Source organism: Macaca mulatta, chromosome 6, assembly GCF_049350105.2.
Source record: "Macaca mulatta isolate MMU2019108-1 chromosome 6, T2T-MMU8v2.0, whole genome shotgun sequence".
NCBI classification, from domain to species: domain Eukaryota; kingdom Metazoa; phylum Chordata; class Mammalia; order Primates; family Cercopithecidae; genus Macaca; species Macaca mulatta.
This window is the reverse complement of record NC_133411.1, coordinates 66995903-67016733: the sequence shown is the minus strand read 5'-3', so window position 1 is coordinate 67016733 and position 20831 is coordinate 66995903. Positions and strand designations below refer to the sequence as shown.

Genomic DNA, 20831 nt, shown 5'->3' with positions numbered 1-20831 from the left:
TAACAAGGATATCCAGGAATTGAACTCATCTCTGCAGCAAGCAGACCTAATAGACATCTATAGAACTCTCCACCCCAAATCAACAGAATATACATTCTTCTCAGCACCACATCGTACTTACTCCAAAATCGACCACGTAATTGGAAGTAAAGCACTCCTCAGCAAATGTACAAGAACAGAAATTATAACAAACTGTCTCTCAGACCACAGTGCAATCAAACTAGAACTCAGGACTAAGAAACTCAATCAAAACCGCTCAACTACATGGAAACTGAACAACCTGCTCCTGAATGACTACTGGGTACATAACGAAATGAAGGCAGAAATAAAGATGTTCTTTGAAACCAATGAGAACAAAGATACAACATACCAGAATCTCTGGGACACATTTAAAGCAGTGTGTAGAGGGAAATTTATAGCACTAAATGCCCACAAGAGAAAGCAGGAAAGATCTAAAATTGACACTCTAACATCGCAATTAAAAGAACTAGAGAAGCAAGAGCAAACACATTCGAAAGCTAGCAGAAGGCAAGAAATAACTAAGATCAGAGCAGAACTGAAGGAGATAGAGACACAAAAAACTCTCCAAAAAATCAATGAATCCAGGAGTTGGTTTTTTGAAAAGATCAACAAAATTGACAGACCACTAGCAAGACTAATAAAGAAGAAAAGAGAGAAGAATCAAATCGACGCAATTAAAAATGATAAAGGGGATATCACCACCGACCCCACAGAAATACAAACTACCATCAGAGAATACTATAAACACCTCTACGCAAATAAACTGGAAAATCGAGAAGAAATGGATAATTTCCTGGACACTTACACTCTTCCAAGACTAAACCAGGAAGAAGTTGAATCCCTGAATAGACCAATAGTAGGCTCTGAAATTGAGTCAATAATTAATAGCCTACCAACCAAAAAAAGTCCAGGACCAGATGGATTCACAGCTGAATTCTACCAGAGGTACAAGGAGGAGTTGGTACCATTCCTTCTGAAACTATTCCAATCAATAGAAAAAGAGGGAATCCTCCCTAACTCATTTTATGAGGCCAACATCATCCTGATACCAAAGCCTGGCAGAGACACAACAAAAAAAGAGAATTTTAGACCAATATCCCTGATGAACATCGATGCAAAAATCCTCAATAAAATACTGGCAAACCGGATTCAGCAACACATCAAAAAGCTTATCCACCATGATCAAGTGGGCTTCATCCCTGGGATGCAAGGCTTGTTCAACATTCACAAATCAATAAACATAATCCAGCATATAAACAGAACCAAAGACAAGAACCACATGATTATCTCAATAGATGCAGAAAAGGCTTTTGACAAAATTCAACAGCCCTTCATGCTAAAAACACTCAATAAATTCGGTATTGATGGAACATACCTCAAAATAATAAGAGCTATTTATGTCAAACCCACAGCCAATATCATACTGAATGGGCAAAAACTGGAAAAATTCCCTTTGAAAACTGGCACAAGACAGGGATGCCCTCTCTCACCACTCCTATTCAACATAGTGCTGGAAGTTCTGGCTAGGGCAATTAGGCAAGAGAAAGAAATCAAGGGTATTCAGTTAGGAAAAGAAGAAGTCAAACTGTCCCTGTTTGCAGATGACATGATTGTATATTTAGAAAACCCCATTGTCTCAGCCCAGAATCTCCTTAAGCTGATAAGCAACTTCAGCAAAGTCTCAGGATACAAAATTAATGTGCAAAAATCACAAGCATTCTTATACACCAGTAACAGACAAACAGAGAGCCAAATCAGGAATGAACTTCCATTCACAATTGCTTCAAAGAGAATAAAATACCTAGGAATCCAACTTACAAGGGATGTAAAGGACCTCTTCAAGGACAACTACAAACCACTGCTCAGTGAAATAAAAGAGGACACAAACAAATGGAAGAACATACCATGCTCATGGATAGGAAGAATCAATATCGTGAAAATGGCCATACTGCCCAAGGTAATTTATAGATTCAATGCCATCCCCATCAAGCTACCAATGAGTTTCTTCACAGAGTTGGAAAAAACTGCTTTAAAGTTCATATGGAACCAAAAAAGAGCCCGCATCTCCAAGACAATCCTAAGTCAAAAGAACAAAGTTGGAGGCATCACGCTACCTGACTTCAAACTATACTACAAGGCTACAGTAACCAAAACAGCATGGTACTGGTACCAAAACAGAGATATAGACCAATGGAACAGAACAGAGTCCTCAGAAATAATACCACACATCTACAGCCATCTGATCTTTGACAAACCTGAGAGAAACAAGAAATGGGGAAAGGATTCCCTATTTAATAAATGGTGCTGGGAAAATTGGCTAGCCATAAGTAGAAAGCTGAAACTGGATCCTTTCCTTACTCCCTATACGAAAATTAATTCAAGATGGATTAGAGACTTAAATGTTAGACCTAATACCATAAAAATCCTAGAGGAAAACCTAGGTAGTACCATTCAGGACATAGGCATGGGCAAAGACTTCATGTCTAAAATACCAAAAGCAACGGCAGCAAAAGCCAAAATTGACAAATGGGATCTCATTAAATTAAAGAGCTTCTGCACAGCAAAAGAAACTACCATCAGAGTGAACAGGCAACCTACAGAATGGGAGAAAATTTTTGCAATCTACTCATCTGACAAAGGGCTAATAACCAGAACCTACAAAGAACTCAAACAAATTTACAAGAAAAAAACAAACAACCCCATCAAAAAGTGGGCAAAGGATATGAACAGACATTTCTCAAAAGAAGACATTCATACAGCCAACAGACACATGAAAAAATGCTCATCATCACTGGCCATCAGAGAAATGCAAATCAAAACCACAATGAGATACCATCTCACACCAGTTAGAATGGCGATCATTAAAAAGTCAGGAAACAACAGGTGCTGGAGAGGATGTGGAGAAATAGGAACACTTTGACACTGTTGGTGGGATTGTAAACTAGTTCAACCATTATGGAAAACAGTATGGCAATTCCTCAAGGATCTAGAACTAGATGTACCATATGACCCAGCCATCCCATTACTGGGTATATATCCAAAGGATTATAAATTATGCTGCTATAAAGACACATGCACACATATGTTTATTGCAGCACTATTCACAATAGCAAAGACTTGGAATCAACCCAAATGTCCATCAGTGACAGATTGGATTAAGAAAATGTGGCACATATACACCATGGAATACTATGCAGCCATCAAAAAGGATGAGTTTGTGTCCTTTGTAGGGACATGGATGCAGCTGGAAACCATCATTCTTAGCAAACTATCACAAGAACAGAAAACCAAACACCGCATGTTCTCACTCATAGGTGGGAACTGAACAATGAGATCACTTGGACTCAGGAAGGGGAACATCACACACAGGGGCCTATCATGGGGAGGGGGGAGGGGGGAGGGATTGCATTGGGAGTTATACCTGATGTAAATGACGAGTTGATGGGTGCAGCACACCAACATGGCACAAGTATACATATGTAACAAACCTGCACGTTATGCACATGTACCCTACAACTTAAAGTATAATAATAATAAATAAATTTAAAAAAAAAATAAAAAATAAAAAATAAAAAAAAATTCCTGTATGCTAAAATAAATACTTTGAGTAACTGATTTCTTCTGCCAAAATTCAAATTCAATATAAATGAGGCTAAACTGAGTTGGAGGTGTGCTCTGTTTCTATGCACTTTCCTATGTTGAGGTATGGACAAGCCTACATTTATGACCTTGTACCTGGGGCCTCTAGTGAGAGAAGCCACATGGAAGCTGGTCTTCATGCTGCTTCAGGCACTAGATCTGACCCCTATCAAGAGGGACTACCCTCAACCCCTAATTTTGTAATAAGCAAGAACTGACATTGCTGTTTGGGCAGAATGCAGTGCTATTTTGGTTCCTGGAAGCTCTTTTAGCTTGAGGTCACGTATGAGCTGGCCTCACAGGTGGAGCAGCATTCTGTCTCCCAGAAGAGCAGCATCAGGTACCAGTGGAAATTGTTGTGTCTGACAACAGATGGTTGGGTGCTCAGTGGTCAGGGCAGCTGCCCAGCCACCCCAGCAGATGCCAGACACAGATTAACAGGAGAGAGTAGCTACACTCAAAGGGCACAGACTTGATCTTAAGCATATGTGACAGACCTCACAGAAGCTCCTAGAAATGTATACATAGTAAGGGGGCCCTGGAACCATACCAGAGGGAATTATGAGTCACAGAAATTAAGGAATTAAGCTGAATATGGCCTCATTCATACCCTCAAGCTCCTGACCTGAGGCCTAGGGACAAGGGGGATACAGAAATACCTTATCTAGAAAGGGAAACGAATTAACTGTTGTTACCACTCAGTGCCGCTGGGCTCCTCACGAAGCACAACCGGAAATGAACTGACTAAAACTGGGAATTCATTTTTCTTGCCCAAACGTAGCAAACCAAGGTGGGAACATGGCATAAGGATGGAGGGATGAGGGCAGTAGCAGGGGAAGGTTCCCCTTTCTGAGCCCATTTTGGAAAAAGTGGGCCTTTAAAACCTCAGTACTAGTAATAATAATAGTGGTTGAGACTTTGACTTTAGTAAGATTTGAGACACTCAGAAAAGGCAGTGCTTGTGCCTTTCCTCCCTCCGCAACTGACCGCTCAGGCCCCACCCTCAAGGCTCACTCCCCCTGAAGTTGGAACCTGGCTGTACCTTGGCAGTAGTCCTGGGAAGGGCAAAGAAGTGTTAAAAAGAGTCAGTGAGGCACCCTTAAGATGAATGAGTTCCTATTGCTAGGGGTCAGACCTAGTGCCTGGAGCAGCATGAGGACCAGTTTCCATGTGGCTTCTGTCACTAGAGGCCCCAGGTACAGGTTCACAAATGTAGGCCTGTCCATCCCTCAACATAGGAATAAGGTCTAGAGTAACAGTATAGCCTAACAGTTAAGTTCCTGGCTCATCCAAAAGGCTGCTAGAGCACACAGCTCCAAGTGCCTCTGGAGGGCAACTCCACAGAACATCACGATATGGTCCCCCTAGAATTGTACCACGTGTTTGCTTTGCCTGCCCAGAACTCAAATCATGCTCTATCATGAGAGCTTTGTGGCCCTGGGCAGGTTGCATACCCTTTCTCTGCTCAGTTTCCTTGGCTATAATATAGTGACACTGCTTCCTACAGTTGTTGTTGGGTTGAATGAGTGAACACACGTGTTGCTCTTAGCATAGTGCCTCACAGAGCCAGCACTTAATACATCTTTTTAAATTCCATTTTGTTGTTATTACTTGGTTTTGTCTTTAGGACCCACCGTATAGATAGAACTAGGGGTTTCTTCATCAGTTCAGGGTGCCTTAACAGAGTACCATAGACTGGGTGGCTTATAAACAACATACGTTTATTTCTCACAGTTCTGGAGGCTGGAAGTCTGAGATCAGGATGCCAGCACGGTTGGGTTCTGGTGAGAGCCTTCTTCTCAGTTGCATCAGTGCTCTTTATAAGGGCACTAGTCTCATTTGTGAATGTTGAGTGCTCCACCCTCACAACCTAATCACCTCCCACAGGCCCAGCCTCCAAATATCAACACATAGGGGGTTAGGATATTGAATGAATTTTGGGGGCACACAAACACTCAGTCCATAACAAGGGGTAATGGAAAGAATAAGACAAAGACACAAAGGAAGGAAAGGGAACAGTGAGAGAAAGGCAAGCTTGCAGGATCATAAGAGGAAAACTTATGGGTCCTTAAATTGGCCAAAATGGATGCACTTGCTTTGTGCCCATCAAAATGGGGTCTCCCACTGCTCCCAGCACTGTCTCCTTTATTCTCATCACAATTCAAAGATGCTGATGGCTTTGCGATAGAGATGATACACTGTTGTTCAGGATGAATTTTAAAGTCTAAGAACTCACCTTTGAGTCATAGTTGTTTGACGGAGAAACATTAATTCTCTATCACTTTTCTGTAAACCAACTCTAATTTTAAAAAAGAAGAGTTAAGAACTTCAGCTGTCTACATATGACATACCATGCTTTCTAAGGAGTTGTCCCATAGAATTTACAATACCCTCTTCCTCTTTTCAAGGTTATTACATTTGACATGTGTTAAAGCCAGGAGACTTTGATTTTTTTTTTTTTTTCTTGAGACAGAGTTTTGCTCTTATCACCCAGGCTGGAGTGCAATGGCGTGATCTGAGCCTCACTGCAACCTCCACCTCCTGGGTTCAAGCAATTCTCCTGCATCAGTCTCCCAACTAGCTGGGATTACAGATGTCCACCACCATGCCCTGCTAACTTTTTGTGTTTTTAGTAGAGATAGAGTTTCACTATATTAGCCAGGATGGTCTTGAACTCCTGACCTCAGGTGATCCACCCACCTCGGCCTCCCAAAATGTTGGGATTACAGGCATAAGCCACTGCACCCAGCCGAGAGTTCGATTTTATAGCATTAGGGTTTTAAAGCAGATAGGTCACTGACCAGTTTTTATTTCCATATATAGTAGGCAAACATACAGGTCTAAAATGATCTAACAGTTCCTTAAAAGTAAGGCTTTGAAGTGTGCATTTAAAAAAGAGACTTACTACTAAGTAGCTCTTTTGCTCTTTAGTGTGGTATGACAAAGATGATGTGTGTCATTTGGAGCCTGAATGTGAATCCAGTCTCTCCCTTTTGCTTCATTTCCTCATTTTGGAGACTTGAGTACCTAACACTTAGGACTGTTGCAAGAATTCAAGGAGATAAGTTATATAAAAGGATAGAGTTCAAGTTGGGCATGGTGGCACACGCCTATAATCCGAGCTACTCAGGATACCAGGGTGGGAGGACTGCTTGAGCTCAGGAATTCAAGACCAGCCTGGGCAATGTAATGAGACCTTGTCTCCTAAAGAAAAAAAAAATGGAGGCCAGGCATGGTAGCTCATGCCTGTAATCTCAGCACTTTGGGAGGCCGAGGCAGGTGGATCACCAGGTCAGGAATTCAAGACCAGCCTGGCCGAGATGGTTAAACCCCGTCCCTACTAAAAATACAAGAATTACCCCAGCACGGTGTCAGGTGCCTGTAATCCCAGCTACTCGGGAGGCTGAGACAGGAAATCACTTGAACTCTGAGGGCGGAGGTTGCAGTGAGCTGAGATCAGGCCACTGCACTCCAGCCTGAGCGACAGAGTGAGACTCCATCTCAAAAAAAAAAAAAAAAAAAAGGAAAGAAAGAAAAGAAAGGACAGAGTTCCGAATGTGATGAGGAACTCACCAAGTGTTTCTTCCTACAGCCCTGTCCCATGCCTGACTTTTTTTGTTGTTGTTGTTCCTAAATCTGATTTAAAAACTGGTAGAATAGAGGTAGCAGAGAATATTGGTGTGTCAGCTTCTTTGGTACACTTCATTTATGATTTTGTTTTCACATAGTCATGGCATGACATTTTTAGTAATCTTTTTATCACTTAGAGTAAGGCTCACCTACATACATCCTTAATGTATGGTGCACACCAGAAGTAAAGAGTGCGTTGGAACATGAGAGGGTGGCAAAGAGTCAGAGATGCCCACGCCATACCTGTATTGGGACAGTGATCCCATTTTTGAAGTACAGCCATGTAGCTTGGAGCATAGTCAGTCCCTGCAAGCATTTCGTTTTCAAACAATGTTAGCTCAAGGCCAAGTGTTCTGCAGCCATCTCATTAAATGTTGCTACATCTTCACAGTACCATTTTCAATGTTTCTGAATTTCCATATTTCCAATATGTTTATTTAATCATCTTCAATTAGAGGATTTTCACGCAAGGACCCAACTCTAAAGAAACTTATTTAAATATCTTTATTTTAAAGATGAAAAAACTGAGACCTAGTGAGAGAAGGTGCTGCTTAGTGACAAAGCCAGGAATAAACACGTGGTTCCTTTTTCGAGTCCATGGTCCTTCTTACACCTTTATAAAGTAAAATAACCCATTAGATTTGGGTAGCCTTTACACCCACCATGGAAGTATAGGTTTTAGAGAAAGTAAATGAAGTATTAATATTAACTAATGAGTAGTAGATGTGGCATTGTATTATTTGTATGTGAGCTTGAAAATTTCTCATCCCAACCTCTCACTGGACATGTCTTTATAGTTATAGCTATTTTGATTATATCTACTTCTTATACCCCAGAGGCATACAGACCAGCAGCTTAAGGCAAAGGACTTCTGGCTTTTGACTTTGGAAAATACAAATTCTTCTACAGGAGCAGTGAAACTAGTACAGCTGCCTGCTCTTTACCTGTAGGGGGAGACACATGATGCAGTGACAAACATAGAACAACACAGAAGGGGTTTTAGTCTAGAAGAAAAAAAAAAAAACGGTCTGAGTCTTCATTCCATTTTGTATTTTTTTACCCTGAAGATTCATGGCTTCATTAAAAACAGTAAGTGCATTCTAAATAGAATTTAGTCAATTGGCAAGTAGAGAATTAAAAAGTAAACTACCCAAATAATGCTAGTCTGTTAAAACACAATGAGAAGAAATTTAATCTTATATGTTTATTGTTCTAAAGCACAAGCAGTTTCTAAGAATTAATAAGGGGGAAAAACAATAACGATATTTAACTGGGACAATTTTTTTTTTGTTATCTGGGCTAATCGCTTAATGCTTTGAGCTTATTGAATGAAAGAATCTGAGCAACTATTTCATGGTGACAATAACGATGCTGGCTACTTACTTAGATCTGCCTTGTAAGTCTGTGTGTGTGTGATAAAAGCAAGTAGTATATATAATTTTTTAAAACGAAATATAGAGACAGCTAATAGATGGGAGCAAGAACCATATAAAGAAGGCAAAAAGGATCTACGTGAGAGAAATATGTAAGTCCTCAGGAGATACTGAAGTAAAACATGTATTGTGTCAGTGTATAGGGAAGACAGGAGACCCAGCCATTGCCAGAGAAGCCCCACTTCCTCCTCAACCACCAGCAGGCAGCAGCTTCATGCTGTAGTTCTTTTTTTTTCCTTTAATAGAGTAAAGGTTGTGGCCACACTTTAATAATTGCAGAAAATATGTGTTCATTAAGCTTTTTAAAAAATGTGATTAAAAAATGCTGATGATACATTATGTTTAATAGCTTTAATAAAAAACTGATAAAGCATCGAATACATCCAATGACTGTTGGATGTCCTAAATCTTTTAAGCTAAAGGAGTTTACTTTTACAAAAATCCTCATTGAAAAAGAATCTTCTGGCAAAATCATTGAACTGAAAGATTTGCATAAATGCATGGAGTATGACTATTTATTAGTTAAACTTATGATCTTTTAGTGCAGTAAAAGTCAGTTTTCTTTCTTACAAATTAATTTGTTTTGGCCTTTTATGCTTTTATTTAGATAAGTAGAGCCATACCTATTAATATATAAAAAGATCAGATCTGACACAGTGGCTTTTTGACCAGAGATTGATTGAAGTTAGACTTGGTTTTATGAATAGTGAAAACAAGTGCTATGGCCTAATTGTGAGGGGAAATAATTTAATTGTACCTCTCTTGTCTGAATATCTGATTTGGATGCTTTGTTATAACTTTAATTGAAATAATTAAATGGGGCTGCATATTCATTTAGTCCAGCAAAAAGATTATGAGTCAAGCCACATATGTTAAAAACCCAGCTTTCCTCTTACTAGTTGTCTAATTTTGGTCAATGTACTTAAATTCTCCAAGTTTTGGAGGTATTCTTTATCAGTGAATTCTAACTCAGTGCTTAATATAGTACTTGGTACCCAGAATGTATTCAACAAATGTTACTTATCATTATTGCTATAATATTATTATTATAATTATCTACGTGGTCAGCAGTATTTTCCATGCACCTTATATATAGCATACATAGGCTCTGGAGGTAAAATGTGACTACTGGTTCAAGAAATTTACAAAGTAAGGGAGAAGGAATTATAAATAGTTAAGTACTAGCTAAATGCCATGATTGAAGCCTTTATATTTTTTATTTTAATTAATTAATTAATTTTTAGAAATAGGGCCTCACTCTGTTGCCCAGGCTGGAGTGCAGTGGCACGATCTCGGCTCATTACAACGTCCGCCTCCCAACCTCAAGCAATCCTCCCACCTCAGCCTCCTGAGTAGCTGGAACTACAGGCATGCACCAACATGTGTGCCTAATTTTGTATTTTATTTTTTGTATTTTTTGCAGAGACGGCATTTTGCCATGTTGCCCAGGCTGATCTGGAACTCCTAGGCTCAAGCAATCTGCCAACCTCGGCCTCCCAAAGTGCTGGAATTATAGGTGTGAGCCACAGAGCCCGGACTGAAGCCTCTTTAAATATATATATACACACACACACACACACATATGTATAAAATAAATATAAAATATATATTTACATATAATAAATACATATATAATAAATATGTATAATATATTTATATAACATATTTATTATATAAATAAATATATAATATTTATATATAAATATGTAAATTATATAAAATATAATTATATATTAAATAAATACATATTTATTATATATAGATATATATATTAATAGAGAGAGAGAGAGCCAGTGGCTCTACCTAGGAAATGCTCCCTGGTAAATTTGAAGAACATAATGCTTTCCATGTGGTTAGGGGAGGATTGAGGATTACCTCACAACAAAAGACCAGCAAGAATAAGTATGGAAGCATGGAATGCTTGTCCATATCAGGGGACTGGGAGCAGTAAAGGACAAAATAAAATTAAAAGTGTATAGGAGCAACTGAACAGGAGGCTCCAGAGGTAGATTAAGGAAATAGTATTTGAGGCCTACGTAAATGACAGTGGACCTTAGTTTATGGGTAGTGGAAAATCATTGAGCATTTCCAATCGTAGGAAAAAATATGCATTTCAGAATGACAGTAATTGGAAGCAGTGTAGAAATAGACTGAAAAGAAGAAAGACTAGGAGCAGCCCTATACTCTTCAGGGGGCTGTCACAGACCTTGTACAAGATCATGATAATGCAGCTCTGAACTGGGGTGGTAGTGGGGCTTTGGAGATGAGGGAATGGATTCACAACTCTTCAGAGATAGAGTTGAAGGGACTTGGGGGTTGATTAGAGCAGAGACCAAGGAAGAATAATTTTAAAGTGAAAGTATGAGCCAGGTGTGGTGGCTCACGCCTGTAATCCCAACAGTTTGGGAGGCTGAGGCGGGTGGATTACCTGAGATCAGGAGTTCAAGACCAGCCTGGCCAACATGGTGAAACCCCATCTCTACTAAAAATACAAAAATTAGCTGGGCGTGGTGGCGGGCGCCTGTAGTCTCAGCTACTTGGGAGGTTGAGGCAGGAGAGTTGCTTGAACCCGGGAGGCAGAGGTTGCAGTGAGCCAAGATGGCACCATTGTACTCCAGCCTGAGCAACAAGAGAGAAACTACGTCTCAAAAAAAAAAAAGTGAAAGTATACACATGTTCCTTACAGTGAATGTGCATAAAGGGTTAAAAACAATCCAAATGCTAAATAATGTATGAATTCTATTTAGGGATTTAAAAATTCCCGTAATAAAATAATTTTAATTTATTTTTGAGAATATTTTAATAACATGGGAAAATGTTTATAATTTAAAGAATACATAATAAAGTGCTGTGTGGGCAATAGGCATGCATTTAATGCACTTTAACAATGTATATTGAATTGAACTTAAATTAATTTTAGTTGTTGACCAGTAGTTAGCAAAGGTAGATAGGTTTACCATTTTACATTGAATCTAGTGATAAACATGTTATTTCTCAGGTCCCAGTTGTTAGTTTTCCTCTCCTTGCCTAGAAAGGGCACTGGTGAGACCCAGCCTAAAAATATTTCAATATTATGGTGCCACAGTCGAGCATTCACTGTATTTTAAAATAATAATATCTCTCACATCGGGCAGCATTTTATGGACTATTGAGCCTATGACAAAAATGTTGTATTATCCTTCAGATGATCAGAAAAACTACCCTTAGGGCTGGATGCAGTGGCTCACACCTGTCATTCCAGCACTTTGGGAGGCAAGGGAGGAAGATGGCTTGAGGCCAGGAGTTTGAGGCAAGCCTGGGAAGCACAGTGAGACCTCCATCTCTACAAAATATTTTAAAAATTAGCTAGACATGGTAGTGCACACCTGTAATCCTAGCTACTCAGGAGGATCATTTATGCCCAGGAAGTCGATGCTGCAGTGAACCGTGATCGTGCCACTGCACTCTAGCCTGGGCTACAGAGCAAAACCCTGTCTCAAAGAAAGAAAAGCTACCACGTGAATAAAGGATCTCAATGTCCCCAAAGTCCGCTCCTGCCAGCATCCCTTCCCCGCTGCCCCGAGTTTAAAAAGAGCAATACTTCACAAACCTGTCTCTGATCAAAGGAATCCCCAAGGGCTTCCTGAAAACAAACACAAAATGACTGATTCCCAGACTTTCCAGAACTGAATATCTAGGATAAGGCTCAGGATCTAAATTATTAACAAATACTCCCAGCTGAATGGCTTGATTGACCAAATTTGGGAGAATAATGGAATACTGAAGGAAGCAGGTGAGAGGGCTGCCTGTGTACAGTGTTGTCACTGAGTTGTTGGTAACTTGTTGGAAAATCCCTGTCTTTCTGGAAAGTGTATATAGTGACACTCACACCCTCATCTAACAAACAGTGCAGCCCAGGATAAGCAAGACCATATGTGCAAAGTGCTCCACGATTAGCGAAAGAAAATACAAGGTGATATTATTATCTGTGCTGACTTCATCAAACTGGGCATCAGCATCAGAGTCATCATCTGTTATCTCTCAAAATACATACAAGATTTTAAGTAGACCAGGTTGCTCCTCTCTGAGAAGAAAATCAAGTATCACGTCTACCTTTGTGGATGTGGGAGGGAGGGAGTTTGGGAAATGTTTAGTAACTGCTTTCTTTTTGTCTTCTCAGACACAGTACCAAGTCTCCTTAAACTAATAAAAGAAAAAAATATAAAAGAACCACACAAACTGCATTCTTCAGTCACTCCCTTTCTCCACAAAGTGCTCCCCACCCATTTCAGCCTTAAAAAATATTCTAGGCATACTCAGAAATACAATGACTGTGGTGGGGCAAAATGTTGAAAATTCCTTTGAGGCTTATTTCCCAAATTTTACTGGTAAGATGTTACACTGAATTATTTAACTCTAAATAAATAGGGAGTATACTCACAGCATCCTTTCTTTTGTTGTATCAAAAAGCCTCTCTCAAAAAATGCCTTAAAAATCAGTTGGATATGTTATTAATACTAATATTAATAAAAGTTAACATTTGCTGACATTTGAAATGTACTAAACCCTCTAGATGAGTAATCTTTTTAAACCTTATGATATCCAAAGACGTAGACATTGTTGCTATTCCTGCTTCATAGATGGGAAACTGGACTAGACAAGTTGAATAATTTGATTAAGATACATAGGTATCTTATGGATTAAATGACAAAGTATGGATTGACTCAGAGGGAGAATGTCAAGTTCTCTCCTAAAATGTTCTGGCCTGTACACGCATACACAAGTTGCTGGATCTGCTGGTCCTCAAAAGTTATTCCCTAGGGACTTCTCTCTTTCTTCTTCTTTTTTTCTCTCTCCTTCCCTCCCTCTCTCTCTCTCTCTGTTTCTCTTTTTCTGTTTTCTTTTGAGAACAGAAAACAAATGTATGCCATCTATTCCTGAATGTATATGAGTGGAGGGTAGGACAAGAGGAAGGATAAGACCTATGGATGCACAGAAACTCTTGGGGAAACCCTAAGAACTCTATATATAAGATAAGGTAAGGATTCCTGCCAGGGGTGTAGGATTCTTCAAGCACTCTCCAATTCCCACAGTTCTCTTCCTGACTCCTCTGAAGTGCCTTTTGTCACCAGAGTGCCCAGGGACAGAGCATCAACAAGGAAAGGCCCAGGTGTATGTGAGAAGTCAGGCAGATGGGGTGTTTCAGAAGAACTGGGGTAACGCAGTACTTCAGCGTTAGCACTCACCTTGCTTCTGGGACACTTACAACAAAGGCCTGAAAGTGCAGGCCCCACCTACTAGGAATATTCATCTTCTCTTTGGGTGAAGTCTTTTCATGCCATTATCATCTCTTAGCTACCATTGCTACGCAGAAAATTTCCTAGCTCACCATCTCCGAATGCACTTCCTTGAGATATTTCTGATGCTTAAATATCCAGTGCTTTCTAGTGTGCCGTCTTCCTTCTCTTTTTTTTTTGTGGTTCCTTTTCAGCACTGTTGGTCCTGTGGAAGTATTTCTGATTGACTGTATTCTATAGGCCACGCAAAACAGATGGGTATTTATGACATTCTCTTCTGGATATGTTTCTGATGTTTGCATATTAAACACAGAACTGTCCATGTAAAGAACTTGATTTCTGCCTCTTCTTCGGTTTGCTTTTACTCCTTTAGTCCCTAGTATGTGAAAGGCTGTGCTTAGGCTCCAAGGACCCAAGGAGGAATAAAATACCTCCAATAAGCTTCAGGACCATTACTCTAGAGGTTTGTGGAACTTAAAAAGTTAAAATGTGTTCTGTTGAATGACAAAAAGCATTAAATTAATAGAAAACAGAGGGCTTATAAGTGAATGGATAAATGAATAAGTAAAAGAAGAGAGAAAGGAAGGGAGAGAGGAAGAATGGAGTAGAAGCAGGTGAGATTGTTTGCCTGAAGAGCTAAGAAGCTGCCTACAGTGTTAGCTTAGAGACTGAAAAGGGTTTGGGAAAATAATTCAAGAATTTAGGGAACACTTCACAGCATGAGAACGTGGAATGCTGAGATTGGTAAAAGAAGAGATGTTTCAAAATAGCCAAAAGGAAAATAGAAAAGAACTGGTCACAAAACTGCGATCTCAAAGTTGAACGACAAATAAGATACCTCTGAAGTCATTGATTGTGGACTGACTGTTATTTGACTAATATTGCTTCTACAGAGAGAGACCTAGGTTTTATCCTCCCATAGAAAAAAAATCTCAAACATTGGTAGATTTTGTTTCTGTGTTTTGATGTACAAGTCAAAATCCATGTGAAGGAGGAGGAACAAGACTCAGGGGTCAGAAAATTGGGGTTTCGTGGCTGGCTGTCCTGCTCACCCACTTTACATGTAACCTTAGAAAAGTCACACCGATGTCTTAGATATTTTCTGTTAAAATGTCGTGGGTAATAATAATACCTTCCTAATTTTGAGGAATTACATGAGATAATCTATGTAAAAAAATTAGCACAGTGTCTGGGACATAGTAAATGTCAGGTCTTATTTAAAGGCTTGTGGAAAGTGCTTAATATGTTGAAAAGTGTTATAAACTACCAATAAATATTATTATATTATTCAATTACTGTTGATCCTCAAAGCAGCCATCTCTGGAAACTGTACAATTATTTGAGCCCTGATGCTATTGCTGAAAGCATTTTGGAAGTGGCTTTAGAGACCATTTACAGACCATATAAGATACACACATACAAAAAAGCAATAAGCAATCTCACTGGTTTATAGTAACACTTCACTTATGACCAAAAATATTATTTCCAATGTAATTACCAACCCTATTCACCAGACAGAATATCAAATTAGCTTAGATGGCGCTAACTCCAGAATGAAACCATTCTTAAGGGATTATAAAGAGTTTTTTAAGAAGTATCACATGGACTTTCAAGGCAATTCCAAGACAGGGAGCCCTAAAATCATTACAGTGATGGCAACATATGGAATAAGCATATAAACAGATTTTCCCAGGTGCAATTTTGAGGGAGACAAAATCTGAATTCTAGTCAGTTTGTGAAGGAAAAGGAGCAATCTCTGGGAGATTTCTTTTACCCCTCAGCCAACCTCAAACAGTCTGTCTTTCTACAGACCCTCCCTTACTGTTTCTCTTTACTGGAAACTGTGGAGGGTACTGGAAATAAAGGAGAAGGCCAATGTATCTAAGACCACTGGATCAGAGGGGACCCCAAGAACCTTCATCATTTCCACAGAAAGGGCAGCAGAGGAAATTAGCCTGGCCTTTTGTCATGCTATGATTTCTCAGTGACTCTATTAAATTATTGGGACGCACTAAACAGTGTGTCTGCATCTTGTTCTTTGGGGATTCCATACAATTCTCCCTTTGGCTGGCTTATCACCGCCCCTTAGAAAATGGTGTCTCAGCAATGCTCCTTTGCTTGCAGTTCAAAAAAACCAACTCTGCTCATTTATGCAAAATGAAACTTAGTGGAAAAATATAAGAAGAATTCACAATTCCCTGAGAATTAGTGGGGCAACAGGTGGTGGGGGAGTGGGTTGCTGGAGGTTGAGGTTTGAAGGAATCAGTGCATCTTTGCAGTGCTAGAAGGCTACAAATCAAGGGGAAGGTCTCATGTCATGAGTAGTCGAGTGAGATCCCTGCAACCGTTCTTAGTTTCTTTGTCATTATTTCAAGAGTCAAACAGCAGTGAAGAGATCTAAGTTGTCTAGTTTGGGTCTTGGGCCTTGGCTAAAAGAGAACAGGCAGGTGGCTTCAGTTCCACCAAACTATGTAATAAAATGTGGTAGGAAGAGCTGAATGATGGGACCAGATTTTGTAGATTCATATTCTAGCTCTGCCACTTAAAATGCTTCTGCTCAAACCATTCATTTAACCTTCCAGAGCCTGAAATTCCTCATTTTTGTAGTAAGCACAATAATAGTATTTATCTCATAGGGAGTTCATGAAAATTATCTGAGGAGATATTTATGAAAGGCTAGGCGTGGTGGCTCACGCCTGTAATCCCAGCATTCTGGGACATTGAGGTGGGCGGATCACCTGAGGTCAGGAGTTCAAGACCAGCCTGGCCAACATGGTGAAACCCCCATCTCTACTAAAAATACAAAAAAATTAGCCAGACATGGTGGTGCACACCTGTAATCCCAGCTACTTGGGAGGCTGAGGCAGGAGAATCACTTGAACCCGGGAGGCAGAGGTTGCAGTGAGCCGAGATCGTGCCACTGCACTCCAGCCTGGGTGACAGAGGGAGACTTCGTCTTAGGAAACAAACAAACAAACAAATATATTTATGAAAAATGAAGCAAAATGCATGACTCACAGTAAGCACTTGATCATTGCTGGTTATACTATTCTTAAGATTATCTAATAGGGATACCAAGTTTATTCCTGAAAGAAATTAGGGTGCTTTTAGATAGGGGAAATAAATGCTAGTAGGATTGGTTTCAATGCACTATTTACTTTATTAATTTATTTCTCACTGAATTTCTTTTTATGATACTCATTTTTTAAGAGATCCAGATGGTACCGTCATTAATGTATCCCTGAGAACTCAGTTCCTCTGAGGGCACAAAAATTATTTGACCATCTCATCATTTGATCCACACACATTTATTGATACCTCTTTTATGCTTGGTTCTATACAAGATGCCATGATATGTGGCCCCTATAGGAAGTCCTGGCCTCTGTCTCTAAATCTGTCATCTCAGCCCAACCCCTGCTTAGATTATCTGTGCCCTCTGCATAGCCATTCACTTTGCCTGGGTGCAATCATGCCTTCCTTAACCAACGTTTAACAAGTCCAGTCCAGCAACCGACATCTTGCCACCCAACAGAAGGAGGGCATTATTGACTCAGAACAAAGTATAGCCACTCTTAGAATAAGCTTATTAAATTTTTTTTTTTTTAAAGATATGTGCCTTTTCCCAGGGGAGCAACTAGGCATTGTCAGGGGGTGGATTCTTTAAATCAATACAGAGAATCCTGGCTGCACTATTTGTTAGCTATTTGACTTTGGGAAAGTTATTCTCCGAGCCTTAATTTCTCATTAGAAAATGGGAATAATAGCAAACGTATCTCAGAACATTAAGTAATAATTAAATAAAGTGAATTAAGCACCAAATCTAGCATCTGACACATAGTAGGAACTAAAAAAGAAATACTAGTTCTTGAATAAACATTTTTTGTCCTGACTGTACTATGATACTTCCATCAGTGAGTTTCCAAGGCAAATGAATCATCTTTAGAATTGGAAGCTCTACGTAAGCAACAATGAAGTAAAGAAAACAACTGAATTTCTCTTAAAATTATTTTCCTTTACTAACTTGTCCTTTATTGTCTGTGTTCACGAGAAACTAGCTCTGACTGCAAAAATGTCTGCCTGTTTCTACGGCCAGTTCTTTTCTAGATGTTTAAATTCCTAATTGTGCACACAATCTTAGTCACTATATTTTCATGTGCAAGCAATTAAGACTCATTTAACAGCCCTCCCTCTGGAAGGTTTTGTTCTCCATCTGCCACAAATCAGATTCCTTAGGAACATATTTGATTCTGAAACAATGTTAAAGTACTGTTCATTTTGTTCAAATTTCATTTATGTACCATTTTTTAAAGTGATATAAATGGACAGCCACAAAAAGTTCAGCAGCTGGTCAAAACAAAACATCAAAGACACCATTGAAATGGGGTGAAAAAATTAAAAATTAATATGCTGGGACAACGCCAAATAAAAACGATAATCTGATAAACATTCCTCAGACACATTTTGCTCATAACAACTATTTCCTTTACAGCAGATTTAAAATATGGGAAAATGGGAATATACCTGAGTTGCCACTCTGAATCTTACCTGTCCTGAGTTCACAGCAATGTATATAATAAGGAAGTCAAAAGGTGGAAAAGAGGAAAAGAGTAAATTTGTAAGTTTTTTGAAAAATATATGGTAAAAAGCTAGAGGTATCCAACAGATTTGTAAAATAGATTGTTCATTTAAGGGCTGGGAGCAGTGGCTCACGCCTGTAATTCCCAGCACTTTGGGAGGCCGAGGGGGGTGGATCACCTGAGATCAGGAGTTCGAGACCAGCCTGACCAACATGGAGAAACCCCATCTTTATTAAAAATACAAAATTAGCCGGGCGTGGTGGTGCATGCCTGTAATCCCAGCTACTCGGGAGACTGAAGCAGGAGAATCACTTGAACCTGGAAGACAGAAGTTGGGGTAAGCCAAGATCGCGCCATTACACTTTAGCCTAGGCAAAAAAACTCTGTCTCAGAAAAAAAAAAAAAAAAAAAAGATTGTTCATTTAAAAATCAGTTAGATTGGTCAGGCACAGTGGCTCACACCTGTAATCCCAGCACTTTGGGTGGCCAAGGCGGGCAGATTGATGCCAGGAGTTCAAGACCAGCCTGGGCAACATGGTGATACCCCCTTCTCTACTGAAAAAAAAAAAAAAAGTAGCCAGGCATGGAGGCATGGTGGCACACGCCTGTAACCCCAGCTACTTGGGAAGCTGAAGCATGAGAATGGCTTGAACCCGGGAGGCAGAGGTTGCAGTGAGCTGAGATCATGCCACTGTACTCCAGCCTGGGCAACAGAGCAAGACTCTGTCTCAAAGAAAAAAAAAATCAATTAGATAAGTGAGAATGTATATTCAGGGCAAATTAAATCTGTGCTCTTAGATTAAAAATAAGATTTAATTACAATTTTTTTTTTTTTTTTGATACACGGTCTCACTTTTTGCTCAGGCTAGATTGCAGTGGCACAATCACAGCTCACTGCAGCCTCGACCTCATGGGCTCAAGCAATCCTCCCACCTCATCATCCTGTCTACCTGGGACTACAGGCACACACCGCTGTACCACCACACCTGGCTAATTTTTAATTTTTTTTTTTTTTAGAGATAGGATCTCACTATGTTGCCCAGGTTAGTCTTGCACTCCTGGGCTCAAGTGATTCTCCTGCCTTGGCCTCCCAAAGTGCTGGGATTACATGTGTGGGCCATCACACCCAGCCAATTTTGAAGTATTTAATTTTTAAAATGCAAAAATGATTGGATAATAGTTCTCCCTCACTACAGGTGAAGTCCGTTTTTATTTATTTGTTCAATGGGCTTCTTTAGAACATGAAATAAAAGGCAATGCTTGGTCAAATTAAGGCAGAAAAAAGAATTTATTAGGTTCTGAACATAAATAACTGTGAACTGGTAATTCTTTCAGCATAAATGTGAAAAGAGGAGGGTTGGCTCTTCTTGAGGAGCTGAAAATTGAAAACATTACAATTTGGAGAGCTAGCTTGCAGAAACCGTACAGTTTTCTCTGCTTATATGTCCCGGTGTTGGGAGACTCCAAACGAATCACCAACCAAGTTAATGCAATAAATGTCCATATATAAATCAATTGGATGTTTTGTCCCCAGCTTCCTCAGGCTTTAATAAACTGAATTGTTTTGGTATCACTGGATGAAAGGTTCTGTAAAAGTTCAAAGTATTGTTATTTGGGGCATTCACACCTGCATGTTTAAAATGCCTTTGTGCAAAATGTAGTCCAATCTGCTTTCAAATCAGACCTTCAAAGAAGAGTAGATTCATCCATGTGACAGATCCCCTTAGGTGCTTCTCTACAAAGAGAAATTTAAGCTAGCAGGTCTACCCCCACTCACTATCTTCGTCTCTTTGTGCGTAATCATCAAACGGCACCTCTGAAAAGAAGACCAAGAGAAAACTTTAGCATCTCTTTGCTGGAGATACAAAGCAAGATATAGAAGGAGCTGGAAAATAGTTGTTAAGTAAATACAGGGGGAAAATGGAAATTGAGAGGACGTACTTTTCACTAACAGTTGTAAACTAAAAATAAAATTTGAAGCACGCCTGCCCCCTCACCTGAATGGACTTCCTCCTTGGCCAGAGCACTCTAAAATTTAACCTAAAAGACTGATTTAGGCTGTGAAGGGAAGTCAGACATGCCTTATTTTACCCCTCCAGCATTAACATCAACACAGACCTTAAGTCTGATAAGAAACATTTAGGATCTCTTTTCTTGGAAGCCTGCTACCTGGATGCTTCATCTGCCTGAAAAACCTTTGGTCTCCACAACTCCTTATCTTAACCCAGACATTCCTTTCTACTGATAATAACTCT

General features: G+C 39.6%; 1 protein-coding gene across 8 annotated transcripts in view; it reads left to right on the top strand.

Annotated features, from left to right (window-relative positions):
* The window catches only part of PDE4D (phosphodiesterase 4D), a 1577486-nt gene that overhangs the window by 1370173 nt on the left and 186482 nt on the right, over positions 1-20831 (top strand). The gene's annotated exons all lie outside the window — the stretch shown is intronic.